Raw genomic sequence first — 21988 nt, forward strand, 5'->3', positions numbered from 1 at the left:
TCACCAGTAGGCGGGAATAATAATTGCCATGGCTTGATCATCCATTACATCCCTTCCCTCTTAGTTTTGAACTTTCTATTGGCAGCACTTAAGTCAACATGGGATGATTTTTAGACACCTCTTTCAGTGGAAAAATACATAGTATACATTAACTAGTATGATAATTTAAATCATTTATGCACAAACACAGCGTCACTGAGGACGGTGACTGCAGCCATGAAATTAAAAGATGCTAGTTCCTTGGAAGAAAAACTATGACAAACCCAGACGGCTTATTAAAAGGCAGAAACACCACTTTGCCAACAATAATCAAAGCTATGATTTTTCCAGTAGTCATGTACAGATGTGAGAGTTGGGCCATCAGGAAAGTTGAGCACTGAAGAATTGATGCTTTTGAACTGTGATGCTGAAGAAGGCTCTTGACAGTCCCTTGGACAGCAAGGAGATCAAAACAGTTGGTCCTAAAGAAATCAACCTTGAATATTCATTGGAAGGACTGATGCTGAAGCTGGAGCTCCAATACTTTGGCTACATGATGCAATGAGCCAACTTATTGGAAAAGACCTTGATGTTGGGAAAGATTGAGGGCAGGAGGAGAAGGGGGTGACAGCGGATGAGATGGTTGGATGGCATCAATGACTCATTGGACATGAATTTGAGCAAACTCAGGGAGATAGTGAAGGACAGGGAAGCCTGGCATGCTGCAATCCATGGGGTCACAAAGAATTGGACATGATTTCGTGACTAAACAACAACAACACTGCACATATACATCATTTCAAGCTCGGAAAACTATGTTTCCAATAGTAGCCTAGTAGCCTAAACAAAGCTATAACTTATTTCAGTACTTCTTAAAATGTGATCCATGGAACACCTGTATCAGAATCCACTGGAGGCGTCTGCTAAAAACAGAGGTTCATAGTCTCCATCCCCCCTTCTCCTTTAAAGTCTACTGAATTAGATTATAATTTTTAACAAGGTCCCCAAGTGATCCTGGGCCCAGTAGAGTTTGCCTGTCAGGACATATCACATTGGGCTTCCTCCCTGCATATCTCAGTGAGCAGGTAAAAGTCAGCTGAACGCAACAGCCCTCCTCTCAGGTATTCGCCCAGGTGGCAGTTTTTGCTTTGCTAGAATTCACAGGTTCTCTAAGACTGCATTTGAACTTTGAATTGTGATATTTACTGCAGACCCTTCTCTTTGATTACCTCCTTGAACAGTTCTCTAGATAATCACCCTTTTCCTCCCCAATTCCCTCATCAAGGCCACACACCCAGCATGGGCTGCTTTGCCCAGTATATTGGGTTCATTCTGACCCATCTGTGGTCCAGGATAAAGAAATCACGGAGGGGTCATGCTACCAGGACAGCCTCTCTCCTTGGCTCAGACAAGCCATGGAGACGGGGAAATTTACAAAGACATTATAGAGAGCCACCTCACTCAGGGAGGAGGGTTTTAGACACCCCACAGGACAGACAAACCCAAAGGTACTTGTTTTTGAAAGAACACATAAATTAAACTTAATGAGGCAGGGAGTCGGATGATCTTTGTGATTGACTGATTTCCTATAAATTCAGGGCACCCATCCCAAATTCAGGGCAAACTCTATATAATTAAAATCTAAGGAAAAGTCTGAGTTTCTATGGTATATGCTTTTGGGCCACTTTTGAATGCATTAACTCTGGGAATCAGAACATTTAGGGAGCAGCTAGGCAAATGTTCCCTGGGTACCAGAGTGCCACTTAGGCACGAAGGGATATGGGAGGGTTCTGTTTGGCCCTGTGGAAGATGCTGTAGAATCACCTGAGTTTGTTTTTTTTTTTTTTTTTTTTTGCTACAGAAGCAGTAATCTTTCATTATAGGACATTTTAATCATTGCTGAGGTTTTCTCAAATGTGTATAAATGAATCTGGGTATACAGCAGTGGGTCTGTAGCTCAACAGCAGCTGCGTATGACAGTGGTCTTCCAGGTGGACTGTTCCTGTAGCGATGATGCAAGCTGACTCATTCAAATATGGAGAGAAAATATTAGGACATCTAACTGTAAAACACTGCATTATAGATGTTCACTTCTGTGGGGTTTTTTTGTTTGTTTTTTACTGCACTGTGGAGCTTGCAGGATCTTAGCTCCCCAACCAGGGACTGAAGCCAGGCTCTTGGTGGTAGAAGTGCAGAGTCCTAACCAATGGACCACCAGGGAACTCCCCGTGGGCTTTTTATATGTCTAATGCCTGTATATAGATAATAAAAATGAACAGACATTTGTTGAGGGTGTGTGCTCAATAATTTTTTACTGACTAGGGTGTACAGTTAAAAAAATTGGAGATTACTGTCCCATAAGGTAATGGATTAGGTGAAAGCAGAATAACAACTCGATTTTAGTTTCCTGAGCGATTTCTCAATTGTGTGCTGTTTACCCGTCATTTAGCCACTGGTTTGGTAGCTAGGATTGTAAAACTGTAACTAGGGGATAATCTGCTGGTGGTAACTAAGGAACTCCAAGACAAACCACTGAGTCATGGCTGTGATCAGATGCTTTCTATTTCTCCTTCCCTTAGGTGGAGGGGTAGTGGGAAAACTTTCAGGAGTCAGACACACCCATGTCTGACTAGGATGACTCTAAACTCTGCCTCTTATTTTTACTTTATGATTTTGAGAAAGTAAATTAACCTTTAAGCTAGCTGAGTCCCCAATTTTCTCACTTGCATGATGTGCTTGTTATAAAAACAAAATGGAAAAAGACATAAGCTAGCAGAGTGCCTGGCGCATAGTAAGCTCTCAACAAACGTTGGCTCCTGTGCTTCTCAAATCTCTTGCTTGTAGACCAATCATCTACGCTGAGAGAATTGCCAAGACTATAAGCTAGGGCTAAGTGAAGTACCTGAGAACCACATGGCCTGGGAATTATTACATAAGACTTGCCAAACTGAAGAAAAAACAACCCTGCCAAAAATAATGACAGGGACTCATGCCAGATGCTGCTATCTAAAAAGGAGTTCTTCAACAAAAAATAAAAAAATAAAAGGAGCTCTTTATCTACACAGAGAGCCTGGTACCCCACCGCTGCACGGTGGGAGCCAAGAGTGTGCAGTCCCGACCTCTGGTGCTGGTCTTGGCTAGCCTCCGGGTCTGGGAGGAAAGACCTCCCATGGGAAGGAACACCTCCCACGCCTCTGCTGGAGTTCTACTGCCTGTCTGCACACTCGGCATCTGCAGAGAGTCCCGGCTGAGCAGGTAAGCCACAGGTGACAGAGCAACACTTGCAGAGATTCTGCTGGGTCAGCCGACTTTCCCAGGCTTTTTTATGACTGGGTGGATGATGAAGCTTTCTTTCTTGATTTCTTGAAGGCAGGATAGGTGCTTGCGTGCTCAGTCGTCTCTGACTCTTGGCAACCCGATGGACTGTATGTAGCCTGTCAGGCTCCTCTGTCCATGGGATTTACCAGAAAGAATAATGGGGGGCGGGGTGTGCGATGGGGTTTTGCCATTTCCTCCTCCACAGGATCTTTCCTAACTCAGCGATGGAATTGCGTTTCCTGCGTCAGATGGTGCGTTCTTTACCACTGTGCCACCTGGGAAGCCCAGCCAGGGTAGGGTTATCTTCCTATTCAGTTGGTTGCAGCCCAGGGTGAAATAGGCTATGGGAGAGCCTGGGTGGCAGAGGCAATTCACTTTCAATAATAGACTTGATGAGTTTAAAAGTCACAGGACTCTCCTATTTATTCCTCCAAAGCATAATTTGTAGATAAAACCTAAATAATGGCCCCAAAGATATCCTAATCTCTGGACTGTGCAAATATTATCTTATGATGGCAAGAAAGATTTTGTAGGTATGAAGAAAAGATACCGAGCCAGGAAGTTATCCAGGTGAGCCCTGAATGGAATCACAGGTGTCTCTTCTCTCTCTCTATATATATATACATATATATTTTTAAAATTTTGTTTATTTCTTTTTGTATGTGCTGGGTCTTTGTTGCAGCTCTCTTCATTGCCGTGCAGGGGCTTCTCATTGTGGTGGCTTTTCTTCTTGCAGAGCATGTGCTCTAGAGCGAGGAGGGCTCAGAAGTTGTGGCACACAGGTGGCATGTGGAATCTTCCCAGACAGGGACCAAACCTGTGTCCCTGCAGTGACAGGAGGATTCCTAACCACTCTATCACCAGGGAAGTCTGCAAGTTACAGTTTTTAAAGGTTCACAGGTGTCTTTTTAAGAAAGAGGCAGAGGGGGACTTCTCTGGTAGTCCAGTGGGTAAGACTCTGCACTCCCAAAGAAGGGGACCTGGGTTTGATCCCTGGTCAGGGCACTAGATTCCACATGTTGCAGCTAAGACCTGGCACAGTCAAATAAATAAATATTTTTTAAAAAGAAATAGGCAGAGGAAACAAAGTTCTACTCTGTAGCACAGAGAACTATATTCAATATCCTATAACAAACCATAATGAAAATGAATATGAAAAAGAATTATAACATATATATATATATATATATGAGACACTTTGCTATAAAGATGAAATTAACACAACATGGTAAATCAACTATATACTTCAATACAATCTTTTTATTTATTTATTTTTTTAAATTTTTTTTATTTTTTCCATTTATTTTTATTAGTTGGAGGCTAATTACTTTACATCATTACAGTAGTTTTTGTCATACATTGAAATGAATTAGCCATGGATTGTAAATACAATCTTTTTAAAAAAAAGAGTCAAGAAGCCATGGGAGATTGGACATAGAAGAAGAAGGCAAGTAGATACCGAAGCAAAACAGGTTTTGAAAATGGTGGAAGGGACCATGAAACAGGGAATGCAGCCCAAAAGTTTGTGGCATTTTGTAACAGCAGCCAAAGGAAGCAAATATAGCACCTTAAATGTAATGAACGTTTGTTTTTCCTGGAAGCTTTCCTATACATATAAGCTCATTGAATCCATACCATGATTCTATGCCTTAAAGCCATAGTTCTACAGATGGGGGAATTGAGGTTCAGAGAGCTTAAGTAATGAATGGCCGAAGTTCACTGAGCTAATAAAGAGTAGGGCAGTATAGGGATTTGAACCTGTTTACTCTCATGTTAGAATTATTCTCATATTAGAAATTTTGTTAACGACTGTGTACTTTTTAATTTGTTGTTCAGTTCCTCAGTTGTGTCTGACTCTTTGTGACCTCACAGACTGCCCCACACCAGACTTTCCTGTCCTTCACCATCTCCCGGAGCTTGCTCAAACTCAAGTCCATTGAGTCAGTGATGCCATCCAACCATCTTGTCCTCTGTCATCCCCTTCTCCTGCCTTCAATCTTTCCCAACATCAGGGTCTTTTCCAATGACTTGGCTCTTCACATCAGGTGGCCAAAGTAGTATTGGAACTTCAGCTTCAGCATCAGTCCTTCCAATGAATATTCAGGGTTGATTTCCTTTAGGAATGACTGGTTTGGTCTTCTTGCAGTCCAAGGGACTCTTAAGAGTCTTCTCTAGCACAGTTCAAAAGCATCAGTTCTTTGGCACTCAGTCTTCTTTACGGTCCAACTGTCACATCCATACCTGACTACCAGAAAGACTATAGCTTTGACTATATAGACCTTTGTCGGCAAAGTAATGTCTCTGCTTTTTAATACGTAGTCTAAGTTGGTCATAGCTTTTCGTCCAAGGAGCAAGCATCTTTTAGTTTCATGGTTGCTGTCACTGTCCGCAGTGATTTTGGAGCCCAAGAAAATAAAGTCTGTCACTGTTTTCATTGTTTCCCCATCTATTTGCCATGAAGTGATGGAACTGGATGCCATGATCTTAGCTTTTTGAATGTTGAGTTTTAAGCCAGCTTTTTCACTCTCCTCTTTCACCTTCATCAAGAAGCTCTTTAATTCCTCTTCACTTTCTGCCATTAGGGTGGTGTTATCCTAATATCTGAGGTTATTGATATTTCCCCTGGCAATCTTGATTCCAGCTTGTGCTTCATCCAGCCCAGCATTTCACATGATGTACTCTGCATATAAGTTAAGTAAGCAGGGTGATAATATACAGCCTTGACATACTCCTTTCCCAATTTTGAACCAGTCTGTTGTTCTGTGTCTGGTTCTAACTGTTGCTTCTTTATCTGCATACAAGTTTCTCAGAAGGCAGGTGAGGTGGTCTGGTATTCCCATCTCTTTAAGAGATGAGCTCCTTAATGCAAAATTCAGACTTCAATTGAAGAAAGCAGGGAAAACCTCTAGGCCATTCAGGTATGACCTAAATCAAATACCTTATGATTATACAGTGGAAGTGACAAATAGATTCAAGGGATTAAATTTGAGACATAGTGCCTGAAAAACTATGACTAGAGGTTCATAACACTGTATAGGAGGTGGTGACCAAAACCATCCCCAAGAAAAAGAAATGCAAAAAGGCAAAATGGTTGTCTGAGGAGGCCTTACATATAGCTGAGAAAAGAAGAGAAGTGAAAGGCAAAGGAGAAAAGGGAAGATATACCCATCTGAATACAGAGTTTCAGAGAATATCAAGGATAAGAAAGTCTTCTTAAGTGAACAATGCAAAGAAACAGAGAAAAACAATTGAATGAGAAAGACTAGAGAGCTCTTCAAGAAAATTAGAGACACTAAAGGAACATTTCATGCAAAGATGGGGATAATAAAGGACAGAAATGGTAAGGACCTAACAAAAGCAGAAAAGATTAAGAAGAGGTGGCAAGAATACACAGAAGCACTATACAAAAAAAGATCTTAATGACCCAGATAACCACAATGGTGTGGTCACTCACCTAGAGCCAGACATTCTGGAGTGTGAAGTCAAGTGGGCTATAGGAAGTATTACTATGAGCAAAGCTAGTGGAGGTGATGGAATTTCAGCTGAGCTAGGTCTAACCCTAAAAGATGGTGCTGTTAAAATGCTGTACTCAATATACCAGCAAATTTGGAAAACACAGCAGTGGCCAGAGGACTTGGAAAGGTCAGTTTTCGTTCCAATCCCAAAGAAGGGCAATGCTAAAGAATGTTCAAACTACTGCACAGTGGTGCTCATTTCACATGATAGCAAAGTAATGCTCCAAATCCTTCAAGATAGGCTTCAATAGTATGTGAACCAAGAACTTCCAGATGTACAAGCTAGATTTAGAAAAGGCAGAGGAACCAGAGATCAAATTGCCAACATCCACTGGATCATAGAAAAAACAAGAGAATTCCAGAAAAACATCTACTTCTGCCTCATTGCCTATGCTAAAGCCTTTGATCCACTGTGTGAATCAAAACAAACAGTGAAAAGTTTTGAAAGAGATGGGAATACCAGACCACCCTACCTGCCTTCCGGTCATTAAATGAAAGAAAAATGTTACTACCCTTCTGCTGATGTGAATAAGCACTACAACAGTCCTAGTTTGACCTCATAGGGTCAGACACTCTCCTGCCTGATATGAAGGCAGAGCTAGTGATATAAGCCTGATGTATACTTGAAGGATGAGGAAGAAGCTGATCTTTTCCTCTCTCCCCCATTTTCCTTTGATAATAAAATTGTAGCTCACCTAATCCCCCTTGCCTGCCTCCTTGCATCTCTCACAGCATCCTAAATTACTAAATCTTCTTCTTGCCTATTACTTTGCCTCTCACTGAATTCCTTCTACACTGAGATACAATGAACCTGAGCCTCAGTATGTCCAGACACAAGGTGAATGATTATAATTAAAAGACCATGGGTTTAAGTCCTAGTCTGGGTTTAGTCTGCGTTCCAGTTCTGGCACATGGGTTCAATTCCCAACCAGAGGAGCACAGTTTCAGTTCTGCAGTACATGTTGGTTTATTCTCCTTGGGATCCCCTTTGTCTACTTAAAAAAATTGCACAATGTGAGAGTTGTGAGTTAAGTTTTATTTGGGGCAAAAATGAGGACTTCAGCCTGGGAGACAGTACCTCAGGTAACTGAGAAACTGCTCCAAAGAGGTGAGGGAGGAGGTCAATATATAAGGAATTTTAGTGAAGGGGGAGTTCATTTAATCAAGTACTTATCTTTGCAAAAGTTTTCTGCTAGTGATGAGGAGCCGCTGTCACTATGAAGGGATTCAGTGTTTTTCTAGATATGAGGAGATGCAAGAATTGGGCTCATAATATCAGTTCCTGGAAATATCTATATGAAGACCTGTTCTGCCAGTTTTCCAGAGCACAGAGTGCCTCACTCTTGATCTCCACCCTGAACTCCCTTCGGGGGATGTTGAAGGTCACAGCAGCTGCAGCAACAGGATTTAATCCTTGTAGAGGTAGATGGCAAGTGCTCATGGCAAGTGACAATTTGTAGCTGACACCTTCTACGGTTTTCATAGCTTTCTCCCCTTTGCTAATGAAACGGAGTTCCCCTAGAACCAAGTTCCCCTGCCAAGTTTATGATTAACCTCTCTATCCAAAGCTTTATTCCCTTTCTTGTCCTGCATCTGTTCCCCTCAGGATTGAGGGGTATCAGAGGAAAAGGGCGGGGGAGGTTTGAAACTGCAGGACCTAGTGGGGCCCTCCTGGGTACAAAAGCCTCTCTGTGTTCCAATTAGGGGAGTGAGGGAATGCAGAAACAAAGGAAAAGTAGTTAAACAAGAAAAGTAATAACAGTTCAGTGATAAAGCAGAGTCCCGGTTCCTACTCAAGGGATACACGTAACATTTGGACAGGTATCTCTGAAGTTGTTCTTTAGGAAATACAACCCCGACCTGAGGCACAGGATGCTGACTACTACTGCTGAATACAAGCATTGGACCCATACAGGATGGAACCAGAAGGCTCATGATTGAGATCCCTGAAGTGTCACCCTGTTGCCTCACTACTGCCCCATCAGAGGAAAGTTATAAATCCTCCAGCCCTTGCCCCCAAAGGTTGTCTTTAAAGACAGTCCCCTGAAAACCATCAGGGAGTTTGAATCTTTTGAGCATGAACCACCCACATTCTTTGCTCGAACCTGCAATGACGGCTGTACTTTCCTTCACCACAACTGGTTTCAGTAAACTACCTTTGCTGTGGGTGGGTGAGCAGACCCAAGTTTGGTTTGGCAGCAGTAAGACAATTTACTTTCTGAGTTGTAAAATTTTGTTACATCGACTCCTATTCTTTTTGTTAAGACAGATGTATACCTTTCTTTCACTGATGTTTTGGTGAGGACTTGAATTGGAAAGGAGATAAATGTATGTGATCAATCTGTTTAATTAAAAATCAGCCTTTACTTTGAGTGATTCAGTTTGTCTTTAACTATGTTTTTTCAGGGCAACAAATAATGGAATTAAAAAAATTCTCCCCCACTCCCCCTAAAATTTTTTTTTCCATGATCTTTTTAATTTTAAAAAGGAAGTTTAGTTCTTTTAAAGTTTTGATTGGTATATTTATACATTGTATTCAACTGAATCCTTTTTATTACTGCCATTTTTATAGTACATTTTAAAATCTTCACTTAATTCCATGTAGATGTTACCGAACACAAGTTCATGTGCCTGACACACAGGGAGGCCAAATGAACCAAAACATTCTTGGAGCACAGAAAGGAATATTGCAGGGGCAAATAAGAACAGGTGGCTTGTGCTCAAAAACCTCAAACTCCAGGGAGTTTTTACAGGCAAAATGTGGGACGAGGGCTTCAGGGTGTGTGGCTTTCTTCTGACTCAGTTCAGCTCAGTCGCTCAGTCGTGTCCGACTCTTTGCGGCCCCATGAATCGCAGCATGCAAGGCCTCCCTGTCCATCACAAACTCCCGGAGTTTACTCAAACTCATGCCCATCGAGTCAGTGATGCCATCCAGCCATCTCATCCTCTGTCGTCCCCTTCTCCTCCTGCCCCCAATCCCTCCCAGCATCAGGGTCTTTTCCAATGGGTCAACTCTTCGCATGAGGTGGCCAAAGTATTGGAGTTTCAGCTTCAGCATCAGTCCTTCCAACGAACACTCAGGACTTATCTCCTTCAGGATGGACTGGCTGGATCTCCTTGCAGTCCAAGGGACTCTCAAGAGTCTTCTCCAACACCACAGTTCAAAAGCTGACTAGGCGGTGGTGAAATAACAGGGCAGTGTGTCAGGAATCTTGTGCTCAGCCTGAAGTTACCATCCTTCACCTGAGCAGGAGCTTTAGTTCCTACAGAAGAACTAAAATAGATTGCTATGTATATTCCTTGTGGAATATTAAAAAGTATATTAAAAAGCAAAGACATCACTTGGCTGACAAAGGTCTGCATAGTCAAAACTAAGATCTTTCCGGTAGTCAGGTATGGATGTGACAGTTGGATCATAAAAAAGGCTGAGTGCCGAAGAACTGATGCTTTTGAACTGTGCTGGAGAAGACTCTCGAGCATCCCTTGGACTGCAAGGAGATCAAAACAGTCAATCCTAAAGGAAATCAGTCCTGATTATTCACTGGCAGGACTGATGCTGAAGCTGAAGCTCTAATACTTTGACCAACTAATGCGAAGAGCCAACTCATTGGAAAAGACCAACTAATGCGAAGAGCCAACTCATTGGAAAAGACCCTGATGCTGGGAAGGACTGAAGGCAGGAGGAGAAGGGGATGACAGAGGATGAGATGGCATCACCGACTCAGTGGACATGACTTTGAGCACACTCAAGGAGATAGTGAAGGACGGGGAAGCCTGGCAAGCTGTAGTCCATGGGGTCTCAAAGAGTTGACCTGAGCGATGGAACACCAACAACATATTCCATGGGGAGGAAGCAGGACCTTGCACTGTGGCTTTGCCTTTTTTTCTCAACTATTCCTTTCTTGTTTATACATTCCCTCCCTTCCCTGATTAGTAACTATTTGAATCTGCCCTTTGGAGCTCATGGAAGGTCAAGGAGGCTGAATGCAGCCTGTTTCCTACAAACAGGAAATGGAGGACACAGAAAGGATTTATACCCAGGAGAAATCCACAGGCTCTTTGCTCCATTTAATAGATGACTATCAAATGTTTTAAATACAGTTCTTTAGTTTTAGTCTTCTAAATACTTCTATTCCATAACCTTGAATTTGAATTAATTATCTTTAAGCCATCCCTGGAGGGTCCGTCAATATTTTCCAGCTGGCTAAATTCATTTTCTCCTTCCTAACAAAAACAGTAATAATATCTATCTGGAAGTTTATTGTTTTAAAAGTATCTTCATGCATACCATACCATTTTCTTCTCCCATCACTGTAAGGAAGGCAGTGAGGGTATTTTCCAAAGTCAACAACAGGGGAATAACCAGAGGTTGAGAGGGGTGACTCACCTAAGTCCACATAGGTAGTGGAGTCAAAGCCAGGCCCAAGTCACCCAGCTGTTTAAGGTACTCTTTCCACTTATAAACCTGCTGACATTTGTTTCTCATGGTCATAAACTAATCTTTCTCACACATTATTCCCTACTGTACCATCCCACAAGTCAAACCCTTGAAACCTCAAGTTGAATTTACTGAGTCTGTTTCTTCTGCTGACTTCCCCCCACCCCTACCCCATTTGAAAACACTGACCTATTGTGCTTTTCCTTTTGTCCTACCTTCCTGAGTGTATTTTTGTGTTACTTACTGTTCAAATTTCTCAGACTGATTTTCAAAGCCTTCCAAAATCTAATAGCTACCAGTTATCTGGTGTTTTCTGTATGTCAAATGCCATACTAAAAGCTTCACACATACTAATTCATTTAATTTACTTACCTATTCAGTGAGATAAGCACTACTATTACATTGCCATTCTCACTTTAGAAAGGGGGATAGTAAAGACAGTAAAGATGAAAGGGGCAACATAAAGATGAAGTAGCTTCCCTAGTATCTCAGTGGTAAACAGTCTGCCTGCCAATGCCAGAGACGTGGGTTCCATCCCTGGGTCGGGAAGATCCGCTGGAGGAGGGCATGGCAACCCACTCCAGTATTCTCACCTGGGAAATCCCATGGACAGAGGAGCCAGGTGGGCTATATAGTCCACAGGGTCACAAAAAATTCAGACACAACTTAGCGACTAAACAACAACAATTTGCAAAGCTAGCCACACACCTAATGAGTGCCAGAGCTCAAGGTTTGAAACCAGGTAGTGGATCTCTGGAGCTTTGCAGATCCCATAGTCTCACTTCCAGCTGTTAAAATGTGTCATACAAAAACCCCATCTCTACTCCCGCCTGAAATCTGACTGGAAATCGCAAAAAGCAACTAGTTCACTTTCCATTTTCCCACATCTTAGATATCCAATAACTCTTGTGGGTAACAAAGACTAACCTAGGATTCACCACATTTGCTGACCATCTGACTTCCTAAAGAAGTGCTCAGGGTCACTTGACCTTCAGTCAAATGTTGCAGAAGTTGAGATTGAGGTTGAAGGTCTACTCTTACCTTCTCCATCTATTTTTCCCTCTTTTATCCATAGCGTTAGGCATGTTGTGTTTCTTGGAGCACATGCCTAGTGAGTCCCAGAGTCACAGGTTTTTATTTCCTTAGCATGAACTTTACTGGTCAATTTCGTGTGTGTGCGCGTGTGCACGCGCACTCAGTTGTGTCAGGCTCTTTGTAACTCTATGAACTGTAGCCTGTTTTAGACTCTGTCCATGGGATTTTCTAGGTCACAATATTGGAGTGGGTTGCCATTTCCTCCTCCAGGGGATTTTCCCAACCCAGGGATTGAACTCACACTATCTGTGTCTCCTGCATTGCTGGCAGATTCTTTACTGCTTGAGTCACGGGGGAACTGCCTCTCTATACTAGCAGACTCCTTAAATTAATTTGAAGTAAACACATCAAAGGGCTTCATGGTGGATCAGATGGTAAAGAATCTGCCTGAAGTGCGGGAGACCTGGGTTCGAACCCTGGGTTGGGAAGATCCCCTGGAGGAGGGCATGGCAACCCACTCCAGTATCCTTGCCTGGAGAATCCCCATGGACAGAGAAGCCTGGCAGGCTACAGTCCATGGGGTGGCAGAGTCAGACACGACTGGGTGACTAAGCACAAACACGTCAACATATTGACAGTTAAATATTTTTTCTTTTTAAAAGTTAAATACAATTTCATTGTAGTAAAAAGCATATAACATAATATTTACCATCTTAACCATTTTTAAGTGTACATTTCAGTAGTGCTAAGTATATTCACATTTTTGTGCAACAGATCAGTAGATCAAACCTTTCTAAAACAGTAAAGTTCTAAGTGGATATTATTATTTTTGTTAGGGAAGAATAAAATATCTCAAATATTGTGAAAATATTGGTACATGACAGAAATAGGGGATTTGGAAGGCTGAAATTTGTGGGAGGCATTAATACTTATTTCTGGGTTGTAGTGTTATGCATGATCATTTTCTTCTTAGTATCTTAAATTTGATGACTTTCCTACATTGTGTATGTGTTACTTTTTGTTGTTGTTGTGACTTTTTTTCATGAATGAAATAAAAAGAAAACACTATAGCTTCCTGGCAGGTGTCAAGCATGTATGCCCCAGTTTCATATCAGTATATTGGAAGGTTAATTTTAGGCATACTCTTGTAGGGGAACTCTCCTGGTCTTATCCAAGATGAAACAATTTCAGAAGTTTGGGCATAGAAGGGTGAAGGAAGCTGCTGACAGCTGGAGCTCCTTGGGATGCCCAAATTAACTTGGAAGTTCTTGCTGTGTTCTTAGACTTTCTGATTGGACGGGAACATTTTGTCCAGGGCATAAAACCACATATTAAAACACCATTTGGCGCCACCTAGTGTTAAAGTGAACAAATTGCACCCATTTAGATTGGTTTCTCTGTAACGTCTCAGCAGTTAGACTTTCCATGAACTGGAGAGAAAAGAAATTTATTTTTGCAGCTATACACTTTTTCCAAATTTACTCTTATGTGACATGATACTTGAATTGTTTGATACTAGGATACACGATTCAATTAAGCATTTTTTTGGACAAATATTTGTGTGGAATTTATATACATTTCTATCAGCTTCTGTTTATATCACAGAGATGTCCTAAGACTCTCTTGGGATGATGTACCTGAGAACACTTTGTATATGATATGATTGCCAGGGGAGGACAGAGCTAGGAGGTCATGGATAAACTGAAGGAGAGATGTGAAGTGAAGTGGCTGTCATGTCCGTGGCCCAGTCTTTGCGACCCCATGGGCTGTAGCCCACCAGGCTCCTCGGTCCATGGGATTTTCCAGGCATGAATACTGGAGTGGGTTGCCATTCCCATAATTATGGCAAGATCAGTCATTAACAATGACAGCCAATACTTTTATGGTGCTTATGGTGCCAGGTCATGATCTAAACACTTTTTATGTATTAACTCAATCTTCCCAACAACCCTATGAAATAGGTCCAATGACTATCTCCATTTTAAAGGCCAAGAAATGGGGGCACACAGAAATTTAGTAACTTACTCAAGGTCACACAGCTAAGTAAGTAGCCAAGCCAATATTTGACCTTTGAAGTTATGCATTTTGGCTACGGAATCCATAGTCATTAGGCAACATTGCCTTAAACATTAACATGCTAGCAGTTATAGCTTCCACTATAGAGCAACTACTGAAGCTGAGCAGGACCATGTGGGGATCCTGGGCACAGAAGCCTTTTTGTCCCCCGATTCTTGTTTGTAGGGAACAGACTCCAGCCTCCATGACCTTCCTTGAGTCCCAAAGGGCAGATTCAAACAGTTGCTAATCAGGGAAGGGGAGATGCAGAGACAAGGGTGCGTGCGTGCGTGCGTGCTAAGTCACTTCAGTTGCATTCCACTCTTGCAACCCCATGGACTGCAGCCTGCCAGGCTCCTCTGTCCATGGGGATTCTCCAGCCGAGAATACTGGAGTAGGTTGCTATGCCCACCTCTAGGGATCTTTAAGACCCAGGGACCGAACTGTGTTTCCTGCATTGGCAGGTGGGAACCTGGGAAGTCCAGAGACAAAGGAGGAGCAGTCAAGAAACAATAGTGCAGCTTTGGGGCCGAGTCCTGGTTCCACCTCAAGGGATACACAGAACGATATCTTTGAGCTCTTTACAGAACTGAACTCCCCCCCGCTCCCCCGCTTGCCCCCACCAAATGGAAGAAGTTAGCATTCTTAATTCCAGAGATTACAGTTTGATAACCTCAAGAAGTTCATCAAGGGACCACCTGGTGGTCCAGTGGTTAAGATTATGCCTTCCAAAGCAGGGGACATGGGTTCGATCCCTGGTTGGAGAACAAAGATCCTACATGCTGCGGGGCAACTAAGCCTGCATTCCTCAACAGAAGATCCTCTGTGCCACAGCTGAGATCTGACGCAGCCAAAACAAACAAACAAAGAGACCATGTGAGGCCAGATTAAAGGAACCAGAGAAGCTCATTAGGAGACCACCTGAGACCAGAATAAAGGAGCACAGACCCTGTGCACGCTCTAGTCCTTATCAGCAACCCCACTGCTGCTATAAAACTCCTCAGCAGAACCCCCTGGGTAGGGGCACACAGTTTTGAGGGCATGAGCCTGCAGTATCCCCCTTTGCTTGGCAAAGTAATAGAGCTATTCTTTTCTACTTCACCTAAAACTCTGTCTTTGAGATTTGATTCTGCACCAGTGCACATAAGCTGAGCTTTTGGCATCACTAGTGAGTAAACTTACCTGCTTGATCTCATTTCATCCTCACACTGACCCCAAGAGAGAGGTACTAATAATCTCATTTTAGAGATTCGGAACCTAGATTTAGGGTAGGTAAGTAACTTGTCCTAAGTTGTATAGCTGTTATAGAGCTGAATCAAGATCTACCTGACTTCAGAGCCCAGTTAGTAACCATGCAGTCATATGTCCTTAGACTGTTATCCACAGGATGGCCCATCTCTCCCCTCTACTATCGCGATGCTGCGTACAACTAAGAGAAAAAAGAACAAACACAAAAGCAAACTAAGAGAAATATGAATAAACTAGAAAAAAAAAAAAAAACCAAACCAGCACCTAGAGTGCAAAGGGCTCTCCTGTGAGTAAAAGATATGGGTCTTAGTGAACAATTTTATTAACTATTATTTGCATTCTTTGGATAATTTTGTTTTTTGTTTTTTGCATACTACTTTTCTTAACTGTATTCTGGGTAGCTGAAATAGCTAGGCAGTAGGATTCTGAAGAGATGAAATGTTACCATACATGGAAATAAAATGATTGTTTTGACTTTGTGGCCCACATTGAGATATGTCATATTTAACATATGTTCACACAATTTAGGAATGTGAAATCATTTTTCTTTACTCTTTTTTTTTTTTTTTTTTACCATGAGCACTTGCCTTCTTACTTCTGCTGTATCACTTTACTCCTACTTCATTTTTTAAGAGTGCTCAGCAAACTGCTTTAGGAAGCTTTGCACCAGTCTACTAAGGGTGCTGTTTCACAGCAGTAAGATCGAGCAGGTGTCCAATTACTACTCAGGGGTTACCTATTTTATGCAATCTGTAACTGTTTTTATCCTTGTTTATCCTATGCCATGATCTCTTTCAATTCTGGGAACATCTCAGGTTATAGCAGTGACCCCAACTGAAGTAGTGGGTGGCAGAGGACGCCAAAGTCCCTCTGGGGATGAAGGAAGGAGAAATCAGGACTGGTGATCCAGGTTGAAAACAGGACCTAGATTGTTTTAGGGGAGTGGCTGGTTCCTAGAACAGCCTGGCCTCAGGTCTCCTGTAGGTGTGGCCATATCAAATAAGGAGCAGTCAGCTTGGGATGTCAGACCCAAGAGAGCATGGCTGAGTCCTACACACCAAGGGTCAACAGTTTCCCAGTCTGGAATATGAATGGAGCTATTCATTGTCTTTTATCACTTCTAATAAAATACCTCAAATTTTTCTGCAGTCCCCTCTCTGGTCACACTGTTTAGGATTTTTATTTGTTTGTTCTACAACTATAGCTAACTTAGGATGGAAAGGAATTTACTGGAATGTGTTAAATCAGAATCAGAGAAAAGGTCTAGAGTCTATTTTCTATAAGGCTGCCAGAGGAATTTAATACAAATACAAGTCATTCAAGTTTCTGTCTTGCATACCAAGAGTTTTTCATTACTCGCTAGAATAAAACTCTACCAGGCCCTACACCATCTGGCCCTGGCTCTGTTACCCCATCTCTACTTCCCCACCTACCCCCATCAGTTCCAGGTAGTCCACCCTCCGTACTCTCCCCTGACTCAGGACCTTTGAACTTGTTTCACCTGCTGAAGAAAGCTTCCACCAGAGTTTTATATAGTTCACTTCTTTATTCAGATATGTTCACTTGTTTACCACCTCTTTTCCCCGACTTGAATGTCAACTCTATGATGGCAGGGCTTTATTGCTAAGTTTTCTGAGCTTAGAACAGGGCCAGGCACATAGTAGCCTCCAATAAATACTGACTAAATGAGAAACCAGGTTAGAAGCAGCTTCAGGGACTTCACTGGCAGGAATTGAGGGGTAATCTCTAAAGAACTGGAATGAAAAAGCTGAATGGAATATACTAAAAGTGTTCTGAAAAACCACCTATAGGTTATGGTGACTAATTCTGATTTGTATGTAATATGGAGGGGGGTGGGCAGGAAGCAGTGGTGGTTCCCACACCAACAAGCAATTCTTCACTAATGGGTGTGCTACAATTCAACTCAGTTCTGACATTATCTACCTGGAGATAGTAAAACCAAGCAGGACCCTGTGGGTCTCCTGGGCATGGGAGCCTTTCTGTGTCCCCTATTTTTTGTTTGTAGAGAAGTGGCTTCAGCCTCTATGACCTTCCCTGAGTTTCAAAGGGCAGATTTAAACAGGGGTGGGAGGGGATGCAGAAGCAAGGAAGAAGTCAAGAAACAATAGTGCAGCCTTGGGTCAGGATCCGGGATACACATAATAATATCTTTCAGCTCTTCTGCAGAACTAACCCCCTCCCCTGCCCCAGCAAATGAAAGATGTTAACTACCTAATGAAGTATTTTTCATTCCAGAGAGAAAGTCATAGTTTGACACCTCGAGAACAAGAGAAGCTCATCAGGAGACCACCTGAGGTCAGCTTAAAGGAATGCAGGCCTTATATACTCAACATGCACTCAATATGCCAGCAAATTTGGAAAACTTGGCAGTGGCCACAGGACTGGAAAAGGTCTGTTTTCATTCCAATCCCAAAGAAAGGCAATCCCAAAGAATGCTCAAACTACTGCACAATTGTACTCATCTCACATGCTAGTAAAATAATGCTCAAAATTCTCTAAGCCAGGTTTCAGCAATATGTGCAACATGAACTTCCAGATGTCCAAGCTGGTTTTCGAAAAGGCAGAGGAACCAGAGGTCAAATTGCCAACATCTGCTGGATCATCAAAAAAGCAAGAGTTTCAGAAAAACATCTATTTCTGTTTTATTGACTATGCCAAAGCCTTTGACTGTGTGGATCACAACAAACTGTGGAAAATTCTGAAAGAGATGAGAATACCAGACCACCTGACCTGCCTCCTGAGAACCCTGTATTCAGGTCAAGAAGCAACAGTTAGAACCAGACATGGAACAACAGACTGCTTCCAAATTGGTAAAGGAGTACATCAAGGCTGTATATTGTCGCCCTGCTTATTTAACTTACATGCAGAGTATATCATGAGAAATGCTGGGCTGGATGAAGCATAAGCTGCAATCAAGATTGCTGGGAGAAATATAAACCTCAGATATGCAGATGACACTACCCTTATGGTAGAAAGTGAAGAAGAACTAAAGAGCCTCTTGATGAAAATGAAAGAGGACAGTGAAAAAGTTGGCTTAAAGCTCAACATTCAGAAAACTAAGATCATGGCATCTGGTCCCATCACTTCAAGGCAAATAGATGGGGAAACAGTGGAAACAGTCACAGACTTTAACTTTTTGGGCTCCATCCAAAATCACTGTAGATGGTGACTGCAGCCATGAAATTAAAAGACGCTTGCTCCTTGGAAGAAAAGATATGACCAATCTAGATAGCATATTAAAAAGCAGAGACATTACTTTGCCAACAAAGGTCTGTCTAGTCAAGGCTATGGTTTTTTCAGTAGTCATGTATGGATGTGAGGAGTTGGACTATAAAGAAAGCTGAGTGCCGAAGAATTGATGCTTTTGAACTGTGGTGTTGGGGAAGACTCTTGAGAGACCCTTGGACTGCAAGGAGATACAACCAGTCCATCCTAAAGGAAATCAGTCCTGAATATTCATTGGAAGGACTGATGCTGAAGCTCAAACTCCAATACTTTGACCACTTGATGCGAAGAACTGACTCATTTGAAAAGACCCTGATGCTGGGAAAGATTGAAGGCAGGAAGAAAAGGGGATGACAGAGGATGAGATGGTTGGATGGGATCACCAACTCAATGGACATGAGCTTGAGTAAACTCGGGGAGTTGGTGATGGACTGGGAGGCCTGGTGTGCTGCAGTCCATGGGGTCGCAAGGGGTCAAACACGACTGAGTGACTGAACTGAACTGAACTGATCCTTATTAGCAACCCCATTCTTGAACCATTGCTAAAAATCTCCTCACCAAATCCTCCCAGGTAGGGACAAACAGTTTCAAGGGCATGAGCCTTCTCTGTTCTCCTTTGCCTGGAAAAGCAATAAAGCTATTCTTTTCTATTTAACTCAAAACTCAGCCTCTGAGATTCAATTTGGTACTGGTGCACAGAGGCTGAGCTTTCAGTATCACTGGTTTATTATAAAAGGATATAATTCAGGAAGATCCAGATGGAAGCGATGCATAGGGAAAGGCATGGGGAAGTGTACAGAGCTTCCAGGTCCTCTCTGAAGCCACTTTCATAGCACCTCCACTTGTTCACCAAACCACTGTCTAAACAATGTCCTTTGAGGTTTTTGTGGAGGCTTCATTACATATGGAGGATTGATTAAATCATTGGTCACTGGCAATTGATTCAACCTCCAACCCTCTCCTGGGAGGTCAGAGGTGGGATTAAAAATTTCATCCCCTCTAATCATTTGGTTGGTTCCCCTGGCAATCAGCCTCCATCCTTAGGTGTTTTCCAAAAGTCACTTCATCAACCTAAAAGAAAACAGCTTTGTTGCTCTCATCACTTAGGAAATTCCAAAAGTTTTAGGAGCTCTGTGCCAGAAATCGGGATGAGGACCAAATTATATTATATTATAAATAAATTATTTTATACTATATTATATTACAAATTATATTAGTTATATATATAATAAATATATTTTATATTTTTATAAATTATTATATTATATAGAATGTCCTATTATAATTATATTATAAATCACAATATCATAGCATCAAAGAACAAACAACATAATCGACTATTACTGGTCTGAGATCTGGCAGAGGATGGGAGCTCAAAATGTGAATGCACTGCTACTGAACTGAACTTGGGTTGGCTTGCTCATTAGCAGCAGCAGAGCCAATCTACTGACATTGGTCTGTAGTGAAAGAAAGTACAGTGTTTATTGCTGGGTGCCAAGCAAGGGAAAGGAAGACAAGACTCAGATTCTTTCCAACTTGGTCTTCAAATTAGAATATTTTTTTTTAAGGGGAAGAACAAAAAGGCTGGAATTAATCATAGTCTTGTGCCATTTATGTGCCATTTCTTAACTGTAATTTAGGGAGTCAGGATGTCTCTGGTTTATGAGTCTCTGGCCTAGTGGTCCGTGGCTCAGGGGTCTGTTAGCCTATCTTGCCCTGACCTGAGTTTGTACATTGGTGATGATATAAACAGCAGCAGCTGTAGTCATCTAACTCTAGTGGATTAGTGTTCAGTTAGCACAGGATTGAGGTCATGGAGGACGAGAAAGGGAATAAAGTTTTGAATAGAGATATTAATCATAAACATGGGAAGGGACTAGGTTTTAGTAGGACTTGGTTTCAATATTACTTGATGACTTTTGCTGCTGACTCAGTGGAGGCAGCCATGAGGTTGAGCTGAGATTGAGCTAGGAGTTGTCAGAATTAGAATCCAGGGCATGCAAAGGGTGTTGTGACCTTATTACCGTAGCCCTCAAGGTTCCTCTGTCCGTGGGATTCTCCAGGCAAGGATACTGGAGTGGGTTGCCATGCCCTCCTCCAGGGGAATCTTCCTGATCCAGGGATCAAACCCAAGTGTCTTATATCTCCTGCATTGGCAGGCAGGTTCTTTACCAATAGTGCCACCTAGGAAGTTCCCTGATAAATAACACTCTACCTCTACTCCTTGGACTGGGAATATAGCAATAAAAATGAACTGGAAGTAAATCAGATCTCGTATGGTCTATACCTTTCCAGTCATATGGAAACCCCCAAAATCCCAAATAAAGTGATCCTGATTGCTACTGTGTCCAGGTGTCTGAAGGAAATAAATAAAAATAACACTGAGGAGAGTAAAATCCTACAGTTTGCTTTAAATTATTTCTACACATATTTTTATAAGTCTAGTCCATTTTGTAATTTCTAGGGTAATTACTAAAAACAAAACAAAACTAAAAAGAGTGTATATCTTTCAAACTAATAGGTGAGTGGCATGTGCAAAAAAGAACAAAAACAAAAAAAACAAAACTACCCTAGAAGGCAGGGGATAGGAGAGAAAAAGGAAAGAGTTTGTAGACAAAAAGAAAGCACATAGTAAGATGGTAAATATATTCCCCAAAATAACATTATTATGTTAACTATAAATGGGCTAAATGCTCCAGTTAGAAAGTTGTATGTATAATGTATAACTGGAGATATATATCTATATGTGGATATATATCTCATTGCACCTAGCAGCTTGAGGGATTTTAGTTCCATAAACAGGGATTTAACATGGGGCTCTCGGCATTGAAAGCAGAGTCTTAATCACTGGACCACCATGGAATTCCATATATATATATATATTTAAATTATTTTTAATCAATATACCTAAATGAGGAAGATGATAAGGATACAGAAAGATGAAGAGTGAGATATTAACTTCCTGCCAAATTTATTTTAAAATTGGAGCAGTTACATTAATGCCAGACAACAGAATTTAAGGAAGAAGCACTACTAGAGTTAAACGGCTTTATTTCATAATGATAAAAGTTTAAACACATAAAGAAGATATGGAAATTCTATATTTGCACGCTTTTAATACGATAACTGGAAGGACTGATGTTGAAGCTGAAAC

Source organism: Odocoileus virginianus, chromosome 4 (genome assembly GCF_023699985.2).
Source record: "Odocoileus virginianus isolate 20LAN1187 ecotype Illinois chromosome 4, Ovbor_1.2, whole genome shotgun sequence".
NCBI classification, from domain to species: Eukaryota; Metazoa; Chordata; class Mammalia; order Artiodactyla; family Cervidae; genus Odocoileus; species Odocoileus virginianus.